This window comes from Lepisosteus oculatus, chromosome 4 (genome assembly GCF_040954835.1).
Source record: "Lepisosteus oculatus isolate fLepOcu1 chromosome 4, fLepOcu1.hap2, whole genome shotgun sequence".
In the NCBI taxonomy this organism is placed as follows: domain Eukaryota; kingdom Metazoa; phylum Chordata; class Actinopteri; order Semionotiformes; family Lepisosteidae; genus Lepisosteus; species Lepisosteus oculatus.
In genome coordinates this window covers 8367080-8383025 of record NC_090699.1, presented here as the reverse complement: position 1 = coordinate 8383025, position 15946 = coordinate 8367080, and the positions used below count along the sequence as shown (strand labels likewise).

The window sequence follows — 15946 nt, the reverse complement described above, 5'->3', positions numbered from 1 at the left end:
TTCTGGGGTGCTATCTGTGTCAGGTTCGCGTTCTCTCCGTGTTCGAGTGGGTTTTCTCTGGGTGCTCCTGTTTCCTCCCACCGTCCAAAGCCATGCTGGTAGGTTACTTGGCTCCTGGGAAAATTGGCCCTGCAGTGAGTGCATGTGTCTGTGTGTGCCCTGTGATAGACTGGCGTCCCGTCCAGGCCGTATCCTGCCTTGCACCTGTTGCTTTCTGGGATAGGCTCTGGCTGGCCCTTGACCCTGTATTGGATAAACTGGTTAGAAAATGGATGGATGGAGCAAATTACCTGTGATTTGTTAAACAGGTGATTTGTTATATTAAAGTCATCTAGAGATCATTAGGAACACAAATCAGACTTTTTTTTTGTAAAGCAAGAACACCATTTAGAGGTTAGATCCCATTAAGGGATAGAGATAGGGTTCCATTTCAGAGATCAGAGCACAGTTGTTGCTTGAAAAAGGAACTGTAGATGTTGAAATGTTCTCACTAAAGACGGGTTTACTGATTAACATGTTGGCATTCTCCATTCAGGTACAGTATGCAGAAACTTACAAGTCTCAACCAGATAGATTTCACTATGTTTGCTGAAGACAGTCTTATAAGATAGTAGCAGATCACTTTATGAGCCCTATACAATTCCTTGCATTAGGAATTGGTCTGTTGGCATACCCCAGCTTGCTCTCCATGAGACACACAGGCAGGGAGAGAGAAGCTGGGGGTCAGAGCGCAGGGTCAGCCATTTATACAGCACCCCTGGAACAGTTGGGGTGAAGGGCCTTACTCTGGGGCCCAACGGGGTATGATTCCTCTGCCGGCCACAGGATTTGAATCGGCAACTCTCTGTAATGGACAGTTCTTTCCGGACCCTATGCGGATGACACGATCCAGGGAAAAGTCATGCAGGAAAAGGGGATGAAAGCAGGGAGCATGTCGCTGGTGTTCGGTGGAGGTGTGGCCGAGGCAAACAATCCAAACGCATAAGTCCAAAACCGGGTGGTCCATCGGAGACGAAGACAAAAGGGGATTAAAAACAGGGAACCGGGTCGGAACCGGGTTGGAACTGGCAGGGGGAACGGGAACAGAAACTTAAAACCTTAACGTGACCAGGCGCTTCCGGGTCCCGGACTCGCCTGGTGCAAAAACCAGAGCAGAGCGCTGAACTGAGTGGCCGTCTGGCGTTTAAGGTGGACTGGGAACGGGCTGAAACAGGGGACAGGTGCACAAAATCAAGTCCGAAGTGAAAGGGCCGGAGCGCCCTTAAGGGGGAGGGACTACAGTCGTGACACTCTCTAGCCACAGGCGCAGATCCTTAGCCACAGAGTCACCGTTCCGCCCTGGAACAGTGGCCAGTTCTGTTCCCTGTGAGTCTGGTCGCTTTGTTCGGTTGTGTCTGCTTCAGGGAGAACATTTTGGTCTCCAATTGCATTGAACAGCATAACTCCAATTGAATCGAACATGTGAGCTGAAATCATCTTGGTGAGATAAATACTTCCATACTGTAAGCAATCTATCAAAATTAAAAGTAACAAAAACTACATCCTGAAGGATATTTTTTTCTGTATGCAACTAAAGAGATGATGAATGTCTTTAAGTGTCTACAGGAAATGTTAAAAGACAACAGCATCAATGACAACAGACTAAATTAAATGTTTTAGTTGAATGTAATTACATAATAGTGTGTTAGCATCAGTTTACAATCAATCAATTAGAAATGTTGTAGATTCCTTTTGATCTTTTAAAGCTCTTTGCAATTTAATTACTATTTTTGAAGTTTTTTGTTGTGGATATGTTACAGATTTCTATATTGCTTTCTAAATGTGTTGTAATGTACAATATTTAAGCTTATGTATTCTGATAATTTACAAAATAACACTGTAGAAAAAAGAACTGTATACTGTCAAAAAGAAGCTGTGTAGCTTTTTCAATGTCTGGCTGCTGGTAATGATAAAATTCTAAAATAACACGTCTGTTGATTTCTGTCAATTTCCATTTTCAGGTTTTGTCTACAAAACACTTTCCTAAATGATCACAAAAAGGCAGAATTGTTAGTAAATTAATTCATAATTTTATTCATTTGATTTGTATTTTCCAAGAAAGAGGAAGAAGCATCATCTATATCACGCTGTGAAATTTGTTTCACAATCTTGTAAGCTGCTGTTTGAACTCACAAAGTACTCACGATGGGAAAAATATTACAACAGCGTGTATTCAAACTTGTTCCTGGATACAGTCATTAACAATTAACCTATGAGACACATTTCCAAGAGAAGTTAAATCTAGTGTCCTGGCTGCCTTTGAAATAAAAAAAAGAACAGATGCTATTAAAAAAAGAAAAAGTACAGTACTAGAACCTAAATACCAATTTCAAATTGAATGCAATAATTTAACATGGTAACCAAAATGTATTACAATTGTAAATTGTAAGACCCCTAGGCCTGACTTCCCCTTTCCTTTTCTACCTCGTGCCCTTGATTCTAGTCTGTTTTCTACATCCTAGACACATTTCTGTGTCAAGCAATAATTCAGATTTTTAGATACTTTTTTGTAAAATTGTAATAATTTATTACAATTTTAAATTGGGCAACTGTGGCTGGACTCTGTTGCCATTCGGGACACTGTGGAAAATACACCTTGTGTGTCTCTTTAGTGTTCTCTGGAAATAGCCTTTTTCCATCAGTATTAAGCTCATCTCAAACCTTCACTGGACAGTTCCTTGACTCTTTGCATCCCTACAGAGGGACAGACAGTTTAACAACTTGAATGAAAACATACAACAGCTGTCAGGTAACAGTTCTTTTCGTACCCTATGCAGACGACACAATCCGGAATAGTGAGAAAACACGGGGGGATAAGTCATGCAGGAGACGGGAATAAAGACAGGGGGGCGTGTCCAATGGAGTGCTGGTGATCCAGGGAGGTGAGGTGGCCGAGGCAAACAATCCTAGAAGAGGTCCAAAGAAGAATCCAAACGAAAGCAAAAGTCCATGGGTGGGTGATCCATCCAAAACAAGGGATTAAAACCAGGTGCTGGGTCGGGACCGGCAGGGGGAACGGGAACTGGAACGGGAACGGGAGCAGGGGCAAAAAGTTAAAAGCATAACAGGGCCAGACAAATCCAGGTCCCAGGTTCGCACGATGCGGGAATCAGATGCAGAGCCTCGATTGGCAACTGTGTCTGGCTTTTAAAGGGGGACAGGAAGGAGGCTGGAACGAGGGACAGGTGCGGGGAATAAGGCAAACGAGGAAGAGCTGGAGCGCCCTTAAGAGGAGGAGTAGCCATCGTGACAACAGCCTGCATTCCTTGAGATGGGATTGTTGACTTCCAATTCAGACCTTATTTTATTATACCTGGGGCATCTACAGGTGTTTCTGCTTCTGTAAGATGGTTGATACATATGTACTCAGCTTGATTTAATGCTGACCCAGACATGAACTCCAATAACAGCTGCCACCATGAAGACCAGCCCCACAGAGAGCACCATGATCTTCATGAGACACAGCGGAAAACCAGTAAAGGTGTCTGAAAGGAAAGGGACAGAATTGTATACATTAGTTAATGGGACAGTATACACTGTCATATTGTCCAAAATTCGGCAGCTAGAATCCTGACCAGGTCTAGTGCAAGTGTTCACATTACTCCTGTCCTGGAGTCCTTGCACTGGCTTCCTGTCAAATTCCGTGTGGACTTCAAAATCCTCATGCTCACCTATAAGGCTCTGCATGGCTTGGCACCTCAGTACCTGTCTGAACTATTATCGCCTTACTCCCCACCTCGCAACCTTCGCTCTTCTAATTCATGTCTCCTAACTGTCCCCCAAGCCCCAATTGTGTTTTATCTTGTGTATTCTTTTTATTTATTGTTGTTGTCATTCTGTAAAGCGCTTTGAGAAGCCATCTTTAAAGGCGCTATATAAAACAAAATGTATTATTATTATCCTCAGAATTCACCCTTACCACTGGCGGTGAATGGACAGCTGTCGCTCACAGCCACTGAACTGATGCTCCAGCTGACCTGATTGCTGACGTTGCACACCACTGATCTCCCATCCGTAGACACGTCGATGAGCAGAGCAGGGGACCTGCTGTAGTTCGCTGTGATCTCAGTGCAGTGAGATTGCCTGCAGGAGTAGGTAGAAGACTCGACTCCATCAGTGGAGCACATGACTAAGAAGCTGCAGAATTCACTCTTATTGACCAGAAGGGCTGGTGGGGACACCTTCTCTGTGAGGACAGAAAAACAAGCAGTGTAGTGCAGAAATTTGAAGGCATCATATGAAGCAGATTTTTGTGCCTTGACATAACAGTTTCTTGTGGTCCATATACAAATTTTATTGAAGTGAATGTCCTCTTTGAATCATTATATGGCATATGCACGATGTACAAGAAAGAAAATTGATCTTCTAGATCTTATTCATTACCCAGAATGAATGAGAAATAAAAGTTAAATGCACTTACCACGAACATATACAATATACTCTGCCACAGTTGTATCAGTTCCAAATATATCAATCACCACTGCTTTAAAAAGACCATTGTCCCCCTCCTCCAGGTAATTGATAAGTAAAGAGAAATCCTTCTTGTTAAACTGCACCTTGTTTTTATACTTTGGATACAGCAAAACACGTTCTGAGTCTTTTGTGTATTCGACTATGTTACTGAATCCAAAAGTCCATGATATCCAAAAGAATTTCAGCTGCTCGTATCCTGGAACAGACAGATGAGCTGAATCCCCTCTTACTCTGAAGAGCCTGACTGGAAGAATGTCAGTAATGACACCTAGAAATAGAAAGACATACAAGTACTTATGAGAAAGAAAGTTAATAAAAGACCTTTTCATTTTTACAGTTACTGAACTTAAAACTTAAGAGACTGATTCTGCACCTCAAAGAATTATTAATAACCATACGGAACCTCACGATTTTGTAGTGTGGATCCTAAATATGTGCATAAAAAGTATGCTCAATTTAATAACTATTCAAAACAAAGGGCTATCTCTCATACACTGCTAAGAGTCTGCTAAACCATCATGTTCTCATATAGTCCTCATATTGAACATAAATGTTTTAGTTGTAAAAATGGGACGCATCTTTAGAGAATCATCTCCATTAACATAGAGTGATGTCAAACATTTATTTTGAATGGATGATCTCTCTTGTTTTTACATTTGATTCTCATAATAAATGAGAGTTCTGGGAGCTATAAATTAGTTTCACTAAGTATATTTAAAAAGAGTTCATGATCATTTCTCCCAGACTTTATATGGTAAGGTTTTGCTGTGGTCAAATGATTTTATGAAACAAATGTAGTTTTTAAAAGAGCAGATAGGAGAGTGTAAAATAAACTACGACCAAGTAGCTTAAACATTACCTTGTGCAGAGAAAAAACAGCATTTCAAGTTTTTTCTGAAAGGAGCAGTTTTGTAGCTTATTGAATCAAGTGGAACAGGCAAAGATGATACAGATTCTTAAACGATAGATAGATAGATAGATAGATACTTTATTGATCCCGTAAGGGAAATTGCAGTGCAACAGCAGCTTAACACAGACAACACAGCCACAGTGTAACGAATTATATAATAATAGTACAATACATACAATACAATACAAGAGTTACTCACAGTCCGGACGCACAAGAACAAACTAGAACAGAACAGTACACAGAAAATCGTATCACACTCATATCACACATATGAATATAAATATAGATGTAACTATTGATATAAATATAAATGTATTGCACAGGTCCCTGGCATATATTGCACAAAAAGTGGTTGTAAACGGGAAAAAGAAAAAAGAAAAAGAAAGAGAACAGATGTAGCAGTAGATGTGTAGATTCATCTATGTATAAAAAATAAATGAATATTAATTTAATTAATTTTACAGAAACATTCAAATTCCTTTGTGGATCACAGATCTAGTCTGTTCCTTTAATGCAATGCAGAAGAATAAGTCCTTGAATGCAAACACATTTTATGGTATCCTTTTTTAGTGTGTTTCCTTTGAGCAAGGATCTGTGCCCACACACAACTAATTATTCCAAACATTGTGCATACGATGTTGCTCCTGAACACAGTGTCACTAATCACTAACCTGCGAAACACATTTTCTGTAAGTTGCAATGGAAATAATAGAGATTCATTCCAGGTGGAAAAGTGGGAAGACCTAAAAACACTTTAGATGCGAAGCCTCTTAAGGCCACCTGATCACTGTTGTTACAAACGCGAGGAAATGAACATGGAGAAAGTTAGGAAATGACTGAGTGGGTTAGTTAATAAGTACAATAAATAATCAGATCCTTGAACTTGAAAGGATTTCTCCAGGAATATACCCACCCCAGAGGTTGGTATTGTTAGAGACGTGTGAATTCTTTGTTCTCTTGCACAACTTTGGTGAAAGGAGCAATAATTCAGGCACGCAAAAATTTATTAACAATGACAGTGACACACGCTACACTACACACATATAACACACAAGCTTTCCTATGTACAGTATGTACAGACAAGGCAACCTAGAGACCTACATCTAGACCACCCAGAAAACCCCAGACAGCTACCAAGTATTTGACTCTTACATAATGCCTGCAAAGACCAAAGAAGAGATCATCTGCCTTCTAAACTAAATAGAATACAACCTATGAATGAATCTCTCTCACTCCAAAGCCAGATGCCACAGAAAAAATGTGAATCCATCTCCCTATTTTGAAATACACGTACTAAAAAAGGAGTGGCTGGTTTAAACTGAGCGGTTCTTCACTCAGGAACTCCAAGTCCCCTAAAAAACACAGAACAGCGAGCTATTTTAGCCAGGCTCAAACAGTTAGCTCCAATCAGGTCCGTTCGGATGATCTCGAGCATAGACCTCTCGCCTGGCCCATGCTTTACGTTCTGTCCTCCTGTCTGCCTCTTCTTGTGATCTGTTCTTTTTTTCTCTGTCTTTCGGGACTGTTGATTAGCGCTTAATCATTTCTCCAGAAATCAACTAAGTTAAACCAAGGTCAACTTTACGATTGCTTTGATCCCAAAATCTAGACCCCCTATATCTCAGCAAACATCCGTCCTACTTTGCAGCTGAAAATCTTTACACTGCCTGCTGTGACACACTTCACTGAAACTCTTCGGGACACTTCTTTGTCATTTTACCGGTTAGACTACTGATTACAGCTTTTTTCCCAGGTCATACTTGGAATGTATTTTTCCACAAAATACATTTAACAAGCACTAAGAAAACGTTGTGACAGTGAAAACGGTTAAAAAAATAGTTACATTACCTGAAGACGCCGAAACTACGCTGACAAGCAAAAGGAGAATCATACTTCTGTATCTTAGCATTGGCAAACATCTCAGTGGTCAAATGGAAATGGGCCTGTGAACATTAATCTTTAATTTTTTTATATGCTCACCACATCCTGTGTAAAAAGTTGCATTTCTTCTTTTTGCTTTTGAGGGTGATGTCAACCTTCACTCGATTCTTTGCAGCCAACACATGCTGACACAGCTCCCCTCTCAAACCGTTTGTCAACTCTACTACGATTTCCGATACGATTTAGCGTGCAATCTCACACTTCCGCTCGCTGAAGGAGCTTCCCGCATGAAGGTACTATACATGTCTGCTCCTGGAGTAAGAAGTTTCTATGTAAGGTGTAGGAACAGGAACACTCTTCATTCTGAGCACAGTAATTAAAATGTGGTGACGCAGTCATCAGTAGACAAGAGAAATCAAAACGCCTGAAACTAGCATGTCGCAAAACCCATGTTCTTTGTAAGTTACACGTTACGTTAGAGGTGTTCTCTATCATAGTTGAAAAGGGAACACGTAACCGTCTGTAGGAATATTAATGTACCCAATGCCAGTGCTTCATGGTGCACATTTTGTCATGATGCTATCCATGAGGGATAATATTAGCCAGCAGCCATATCACTCTGCAACTCACAACTGACAATCCACTGGAGCTCAGCAGGTGTGAGCCTGTTCAGTACTTGGATGGGAGACCTCCTAGGAAAGCTAAGGTTGCTGCTGGAAGAGGTGTTAGTAGGGCCAGTAGGGGGCGCTCACCCTGCGGTCCATGTGCGTCCTAATGCCCCAGTATAGTGAGGGGGACACTATACTGTAAACAGGCGCCGTCCCTCTGATGAGACGTAAAACTGAGGTTCTGACTCTCTGTGGTCATTAAAAATCCCAGGGTGTTTCTCGAAAAGAGTAGGGTTGTGACCTCGGCGTCCTGGCCAAATTTCCTATTGGCCCTTACCAATCATGGCCTCCTGATAATCCCCATCTCTGAACTGGCTTCATTACTCTGCTCTCCTCCCCACTGAGAGCTGATGTGTGGTGAGCGTTCTGGCGCACTATGGCTGCCGTTGCATCATCCAGGTGGGGCTGCACACTGGTGGTGGTAGTGGGATCCCCCATTACCTGTAAAGCACTTTGAGTGGATTGTCCAGAATATATAGCACTATATAAGTGTAAGCAATATAGAAACTTAATATGGAAAACAGTATGAAAACTTCTGAATCCGCCTGTAAGATAAAAGATAAAGGCATGAGGCTTCCTCTGCCACCAACCCTTGTAGAAATGCAGATCTAATAATACACCCACTTTGAAGAAAGCCCACAGGAAATACTATGGTCTTGCAAAAAGCTGATGTACTGCGGTAAAACAAGGGAATATATGAGACTTGCAGTGTTTTTCAAAGCTGACAGAAGCAGCCAAAGAGGAACTAACAACTAAGAAACTGCGCTGGAAAATGTGTGGGGTTCATCTTGTTCTGATGATGGGACTCTATGTAGTTTTGTATGGTGAGTCCCACAGTTTATTTTAATAACGCTCTTGGAATGTAGGTTTTTCATAACATGCAAAGCAATTCAGCTGCGGACGTCTGTGCTAAGATGTGATGATTGTTGACATATTTAATGATAACGATAACGGTAAAATAAGTTATTGTAAATATGTGAATTACAATATAATCAAATCTAATTTACCACCTTTCCTGGAAAGCACTTGGAAATAAACTATTACTGTTAGAGTTTTCAGAATTTTTAGAATTTTCAGTGTGTCAAAAAAAAGAAAATAAATTAAATAGTTATCTAGATGTGAGAACTTAAAAAAAGAAAATAAAAGCAAAAACACATCCAGTGCTGGGAAAATGTCTACGAACTTTACGGAGTTTTTATAATGAAAGTTCGGGAGGGATGACAACAGCCACACTCAATCATTCCCAGTCGTCAGCGATTAGCAACCACTCCCTTCGTCTTTCCTCCACAGAACACTATAATTACCAACGTGATATCTCTCTCCCTCGCGTGCGACTTTTGCATCCCACCTCCACCCCAACTCCACCTCTGCAGCTGCCCCTTGGTCACCCTGCGTGGGGGTTCTGGCCTCCTTGTCCTCTGGCCAGGAGGTCGGCCCTCAGCCAAGCGGGTTAAGCCGATATCCGCTCCAGAACAGTTCATCACGCTTTGATCTTGGGCGTTGCCATTCCTAGTGAAATACAAGTATGTGAGTTACAGAAGCTTAACATGATACCCCTAGCTGAAACTGATCTCAAATAAATAACCAAAAGATAAACTAATATGCAATTGACTACTGAAATTCGCAGTCCCCTTAGACTTCATTTGGTTGTTAAAAAATAGGTCATTTATGGATAAATGATATATAATTTTTGGATATATGCAAATAAGCTAATTAGATTGTAACTAACAGTTATTAAAATCATATGAAATCTTTTTTTTTATTTGGTTTTGCTTGAGGTGTGAATCTGCCCTTGTCAGTGTCTGCTGAGCAGAATGTCACAGGCGCTGTGGGAGGATCAGTCACTCTGCCTTCTGGTGTGCAGAGTGTGTCTGTCCAAGACGTTGTCTCAATGGATTGGAAATTCAAAGGGAAAGCTATTGCACAGTTTACTGGTGGGAAAATAAACCCAGATCTGTCCCCTCAGTTAAGGGGGAGGATACATGTGAGTGATCAGAGTGGAGATTTAACACTGACTCAGTTACGCCTGGATGACTCTGGAACGTACACGTTCACTGGGATCAGAAAAACAGGAGCTCAGTTCCCTACAAAGATCATTAACCTGCAGGTGTACGGTAAGAAGTTACTTTATTTTCTTTTTTGATTTTATCTGTTCTTGCAGACATTTAGAATATAAAATGAATTGTTCATATTTTAAACCAGTTATAACTGATATTACACACACAGTGAACTTCGTTTTACTAATGGGTTTTAAATGCATCATGACATACTGAGTAAGTGAGGAACAACCCTGGTATTTTTAAGCTTTAAGTTGTTTATGTTTGTCATTGTCACTTTTGTTGCTGCTAAATTAAAATGGTCACAATTGCCACAAACATTTTGCTTTGTGTTTTTGACTACTAATTGTAGTAGAAATGGATTTTGGAATAACTCCATTCTGAATCTTTTTCTTACCATGTTCTGTTAAATTATATTGCTGGCAAACACTTCATCTAGTAAGTGTAAACCTAGAAAAATGACAAATTTCACTAATGAATGTTTCATCAGTGTATGTATCTCTTGCACAATCACGTATAGACCAGATATATGTCTGTATCTCATTTCCAGGAACAGCGGCATTTATCTTGCAATGACGTTGGAAGTTTTCTCTTTTAATTTCTCTTAATTTCATTAGGGAAATGACACAGGTCAGCACCTCCAGCCAGGAGAATCTAAATTTTATATTGTTCCAAGATAACAGAAGAAACATTTGAAGACAAACTTGATCATGGGCTGATTGTAATGGCTAATTCTAAATTTCTATTTAGAGCTGATCCAAGCAGTGAGGATTCAGACAGAGGTGGTCTATAGGGATAATGGCAGATGTCTTCTGACTCTGACCTGTCAGGTGACAGGGGGCGGCCATGTTTCTTTTTGTTGGCTGAAAGGTGGGCGTATCATTCCTGGGACAACCAGTGTTGCTGTTCTAGAGCACATAGCTCATCCTACAGACAGTGCTCTCAGCTACAACTGCACAGCCTTCAATCCTGTGAGCAGTCTGTCTGCTTTTGCACTTGCAGACTGCAACACACTAGGTAAGCATCTTAGCATATGGGACTGATGGTCATTTAAGCTAATGTTTATAAGAGCTGTAAAAAATGGATAATACTGTGTGGAAGTTTTAAATGTAGTTTCAACACCCTACAGTATTTAAGCAATATCGAAGATAGTGTGGTAATTGTATATAGTGTGATATAAGGTATATAGTGTGCTTTGTACAATAAGGCGAATTACAGTTAGAACTCTTTGATTTTACTAACTACAACTAGACAGACATGTTAATATTCACTAGGAGCTTCTGCTCCTGATAATGTACATGTGCCAATGTATTTGTATATATACAGAAAGGTAACACATACTGTATAACCTGTTTATTCCATTCCATGAAGATTGATTATTAATCAATCTTCACATATCTAAAATACGTTTTACACACAAATTAGTTTTAGCTCCCTATGCTATTTAAGTAACATTGAAATGATAGGATATTTCATATTTTGTGATATTTGTGATATTTTCCCATATTTCTAAGTGCAGTTGGGAGGCAGTTTACCAAAATCTACACAGACATATTAAAATAAGTCATTTCCAAACTGGTTTTCTGCCCTCGTATAACGTAGATAGGGTGTTGTTTTTCAATATATACAGAAAAGCAGCATATGAAACCTATTCATTTCATGTCCTGTCGATAACCAATCTCCATTTCCAAAATACATTTTAGATACAAACTGATGTCAGATCAAAGTTCAAAGGCTGTCTAAAGTGTTTGTTCTCCTCAGTGTATTTGTATTTTATTTCAGACTTCAGACCCACAAAAATATCGCTGTGTGTGTGGAAGACAGTTCTGTTCTCTGTAGGTCTGGTCATGATGGTGTCTGCTGTCATTGGTGTCCACATCAGGGAGACCCTCAGGAACAGGTGAATGATACTGTGTCTGAAGTTCTGATCTAAAAGGAGCTCATTAGTATTAATGTTCTATTAACCTTATACAGCACACTGAGATAGAAGGCAAGACATTATTTATTCTTGGGGAAACTGTTTTCATACTGTACATGAGACAGAAGTATTTTCATTTTTCATAAATATTGGTTTTGGAACTCAGAAAAACGAGTGTAGAGTTCCTTCTGTATGTTATTAAAGTTGTTAGATTGGAGTTTATAAAGCAAAGTTTCCACTACCCTAATCAGACCTACAGATAGTACTTTGACAGATATGACTCCAGATACTGTACTTCACCTACCTAAGGAAGTCACAGAGCAAGAGTTCTTTCTAGTTTCCAACACTTTATGTGCCCAGAGAACTCAGGAGCCCTGATTCTATGGGACAGCAGTCATGATGTTAACTCCAGGTAAAGACATCATGCACATGGATGGGTTGAATAGAGTGATCAGTTTACAGTATCTTCTGTTAACATAAGAGCAGCGACTGTTCAGAAAGTGTAGTACAGTCTGCATAATAAACAAAAACAGAGTAGATACAGAGTAATCTTTTACATAACAGAATGTGTTATGATAATTTTCTTCTTGGTTATTTGTGTTTCAGACCTGAAACTGACCACAAACAGGAAGTGAGGGGTCAAGAACTCAGAAAGGCAGAAACTTCTTTCTGACCACCAGACTCAAGCTGAAACAATCTGGACACTGTGCTCTTATCCAAGGACTTCTTGAGTTTCAGGTTGTTTCGTAACTGGTGTTCATAACAGATTTATGGGACGTATTTTAGATCCTACTGTCAACTGCTTTCACTCTTCTACATATAATATACATTTCATTTACCTTGTATTCTGGACTTCCCTTTGGGCATTTCTCTCACACCTCTACCACCACCCCAGCTTCACCCTTGCAGCAGCTCCCCAGCTCATTCCTTATGAATGTGAGGGAGGGGGGGTTCAGTCAGATTCATCCTTCAGCCAGGCTGTAGTTCTCTCATCTCTCATCTCAAACAAACCCTAATACATTAATTAAAGGATCTAACCAAATTACTTTGCTTTACTTTGTACCGAGTCCATTTCTTTGCAAGACAAGGTAATTGAACCCCCTTGTAAAATAACTGTTGCTTTACATTTGTAATTTAATATGAGATATACATTACATGTCAGTGTGTGAAGATGTACAGCATCTGGTGCTCTTTCTGCACTGTGTGTGATGGGATGGGGAGTGAGAGCTCAGATGACCGTAGCAGTAGACTGCTGTGTCCTCTGAGGAGGGTGGCTGAAAGTATGAAGGTTACAATGGTCCTGCACTAGAACTCAGGAGCCTGTGACCAGGCTGTGTAAGGACTCAAGACAGAATGCATGATGATGTGGTTTAAAGCAAGTTGTGGTTTGAATACAGAACACCAAGTACAAGAGTACTGGGTGTATAAACATCTTTATTGCACTAAACATTCTACATATGTTTCATATATATTTTTTCTATGAAAGAAAAGATATATTGATTTGTAAACTAGTTACCAATTACTACTCCTCAAAAAAGAAGAATGAACCTATGTCCTTATTGTATACAGTCCTGAAAATAAACACATTTTTTTATTTCAATAAAGTTCATCTGTCCCTTGTCTCATTTGATCTCTGGAATCGACATCAGCGAATGTCTGAATACGGAGTTGTATCTAGAGTTGTCAATATACCAGTAAGGGAGTTGTAGAGTCTCCTTGTTAAGCGGGGAGTCTGAAATTATTTAGAAACTGTTCTTGTCAAATGTAAGGACAAGAATATTTGTTCTGCCTGTAGACAAGCAAACCGCATAAGAGACTGAGAGGAAGTGAGCAGGTCAGACACAGGCCAAAAGCCTCATATACCTTTTCTGCCCCCCCATGCTGTAGAAGATGAGCTTGAACAATGATTTTTAATTCTTCAACTTTAATTTGAAGTCACATTTAGGGCAATTACAGGAAATGCAATGAGCTGCAAGTCATCTTTTAAAACAGCCAATTTTAAAAGCAGTTTTTTCACTGGAGTAAAACAGAACTAAAGAGGAACCTTTCAGGCTCATTCTGCATTCCAAACGTGAATATTCAGTTGAAGAGGTTTTGTTTGATCTGTTTGTTCATACAGAATGAGTGGAGTTGGAGAATTCCCATATCTCACACGTGCACTGTCAGTCTGTCTTCTTCTGCTGGGTAAGTGACCCACACCCTGTACTCCTAATGCACAGAGATTTGCTGTGGGTTAGTGACATGGAGATGTGTACTTTTCTCATGTTCTAGTGTAAAATCATAATGTATCAAGCACCGTGCAAGAAATTAAGTCTGTTAAAATGATACGAATCTCAAATTAATTTTTTTCCCTCAATGTTTGCTATTTAGTGAATAAGTCCTTGCATTCTTGATGTCTGTCTTTCCAATTATGAATGAGATTTTCCCTTCATATCAGCCTTCTTTTGAAAGACACTGCTTTGTGCATAAAAGCAGTTATTATTCAATGATGTCAGTTTTAATAGCGCATATATATACACAAAATATATCAGATCTATTTTATCATGTTTTGTTCAATTCCTTATACAGGGAGAAATGCAGTTTTAATGTGGTTATCTAGATATGGAAAACTTAACAGGTTAAGTTTCATTACATTTCTTTTTAAATTTATCAGTGTACCACAGGGTTTGCTTCTTTAGAAGCTTCAGCTGAAATATCCTCTGTGTGAAGGTACATGTATTTGGCTCAAGTCTCATATTAATTTTCATATTAAGGCTTTTCACATGACCTCGTGATTTATAAGAGATATACAGTAACTTCTTGAAAAAAAAACTAGTTCTCCCATTTCTAATTAGTCCTAAATACTTTTATCTTCAAGTTGCATTATGCTTTAAAAATTTGTAAAAAAAAATTAAAATGTTTCTCTTGGAAAAAATATCACTAGCATGTTTTGTGATTTGAAAGGAATGTGACAGCAGACTAAAAATCATTTTTTACATGCGGGAAAATAGTTAACTTATGTATTTCCTTAAGAAACTCTCCAAATGTGTTTTAACTACAGGTTGTATTATTATAAACGTGCCCTCCATTTGGGAACAGAAAGCCTTTGGAATTTCTATTCAGCAGTAAAAATTAAAGTACACATTTTAGGATGACCATGAAAGTATTATTATTATTATTGCTCAACTTCTGTTACTAAAATTCTGATCAAAATCAAGAGAATATAACAGTTCTATTAGTCTTGTTTTTGTTAAAAAACAGGAAAATCATTTTTTTCTTATTTTTTAACCCACCTCCACCCCCCCAACTTTGGAGGACATCTTTAATTTTATTTATTTATTTTTTCACTCTTTCATTTTTGTTCTTCTTAGAAAATAACAAAAAAAACATACTTTCACAAAAAAAAATCAAAAACTTCCTACTAATATTCTTAACATCCAGTGCCATTCAAGTATATCTCTAATGGGACGGTCCTGTACTGTCCACCCATTTTCGCAATAATGTTTTTTTAGCAATAAGTCAAGTCAAAGTTTATTTATCAAATGCACAACAATACAGCGTGCAGCAGTAGTTGCTGGCAATGAAATGTCTTTTTCTGCGAGCTCACAAAAATCACATGAATCACAAAAATCACAAAAATCACAAAACTAAGGTTACATTTTTTAAATGGAATAAAACTCAATATGAGTAGAGCTGTTATGTGTCCATGGTGTGTGCAATATATACAAGTAGTGCAGTTATGCTGAATACAGTGAAAACTGTGTGTCCATGTAACCATTACAGGTGATTTGCTAAAGGAGCTGCAGGTTGGCTATTTAGCACTCTTATTGCCTGGAGGTAGAAGCTGTTCTGTAGTCTGTTGGACTTGGACCGAATGCTTTGGTACCATTTACCGGATGGTAGGAGGGAAAACAGTTTGTGACTGGGATGACTGGGGTCCTTGAGAATGGACCTGGCCTTCTTAAGACATCTAGCTGAGTAGATATCCTGGATGTTTGGTAGCTCACAGCTGGTGATAAGC

The 15946-nt window shown here is 39.3% G+C and overlaps 1 long non-coding RNA gene across 2 annotated transcripts; it reads right to left on the bottom strand.

Annotated features, from left to right (window-relative positions):
• Window positions 1–2046: 2046 nt before the first annotated feature.
• LOC107077231 (uncharacterized) lies at window positions 2047–7460 on the bottom strand. 2 transcript variants are annotated; one of them, XR_011189366.1, is made up of 4 exons: window positions 7271–7460; window positions 4460–4780; window positions 3959–4225; window positions 2047–3524 (listed from the first exon to the last, which is right to left on the bottom strand). It is a non-coding gene; the product is annotated as an uncharacterized lncRNA (long non-coding RNA). The 2 variants fall into 2 exon arrangements; XR_011189367.1 differs by lacking the exon at window positions 7271–7460 and adding an exon at window positions 5372–5471.
• Between the last annotated feature and the right edge of the window lie 8486 nt (window positions 7461–15946).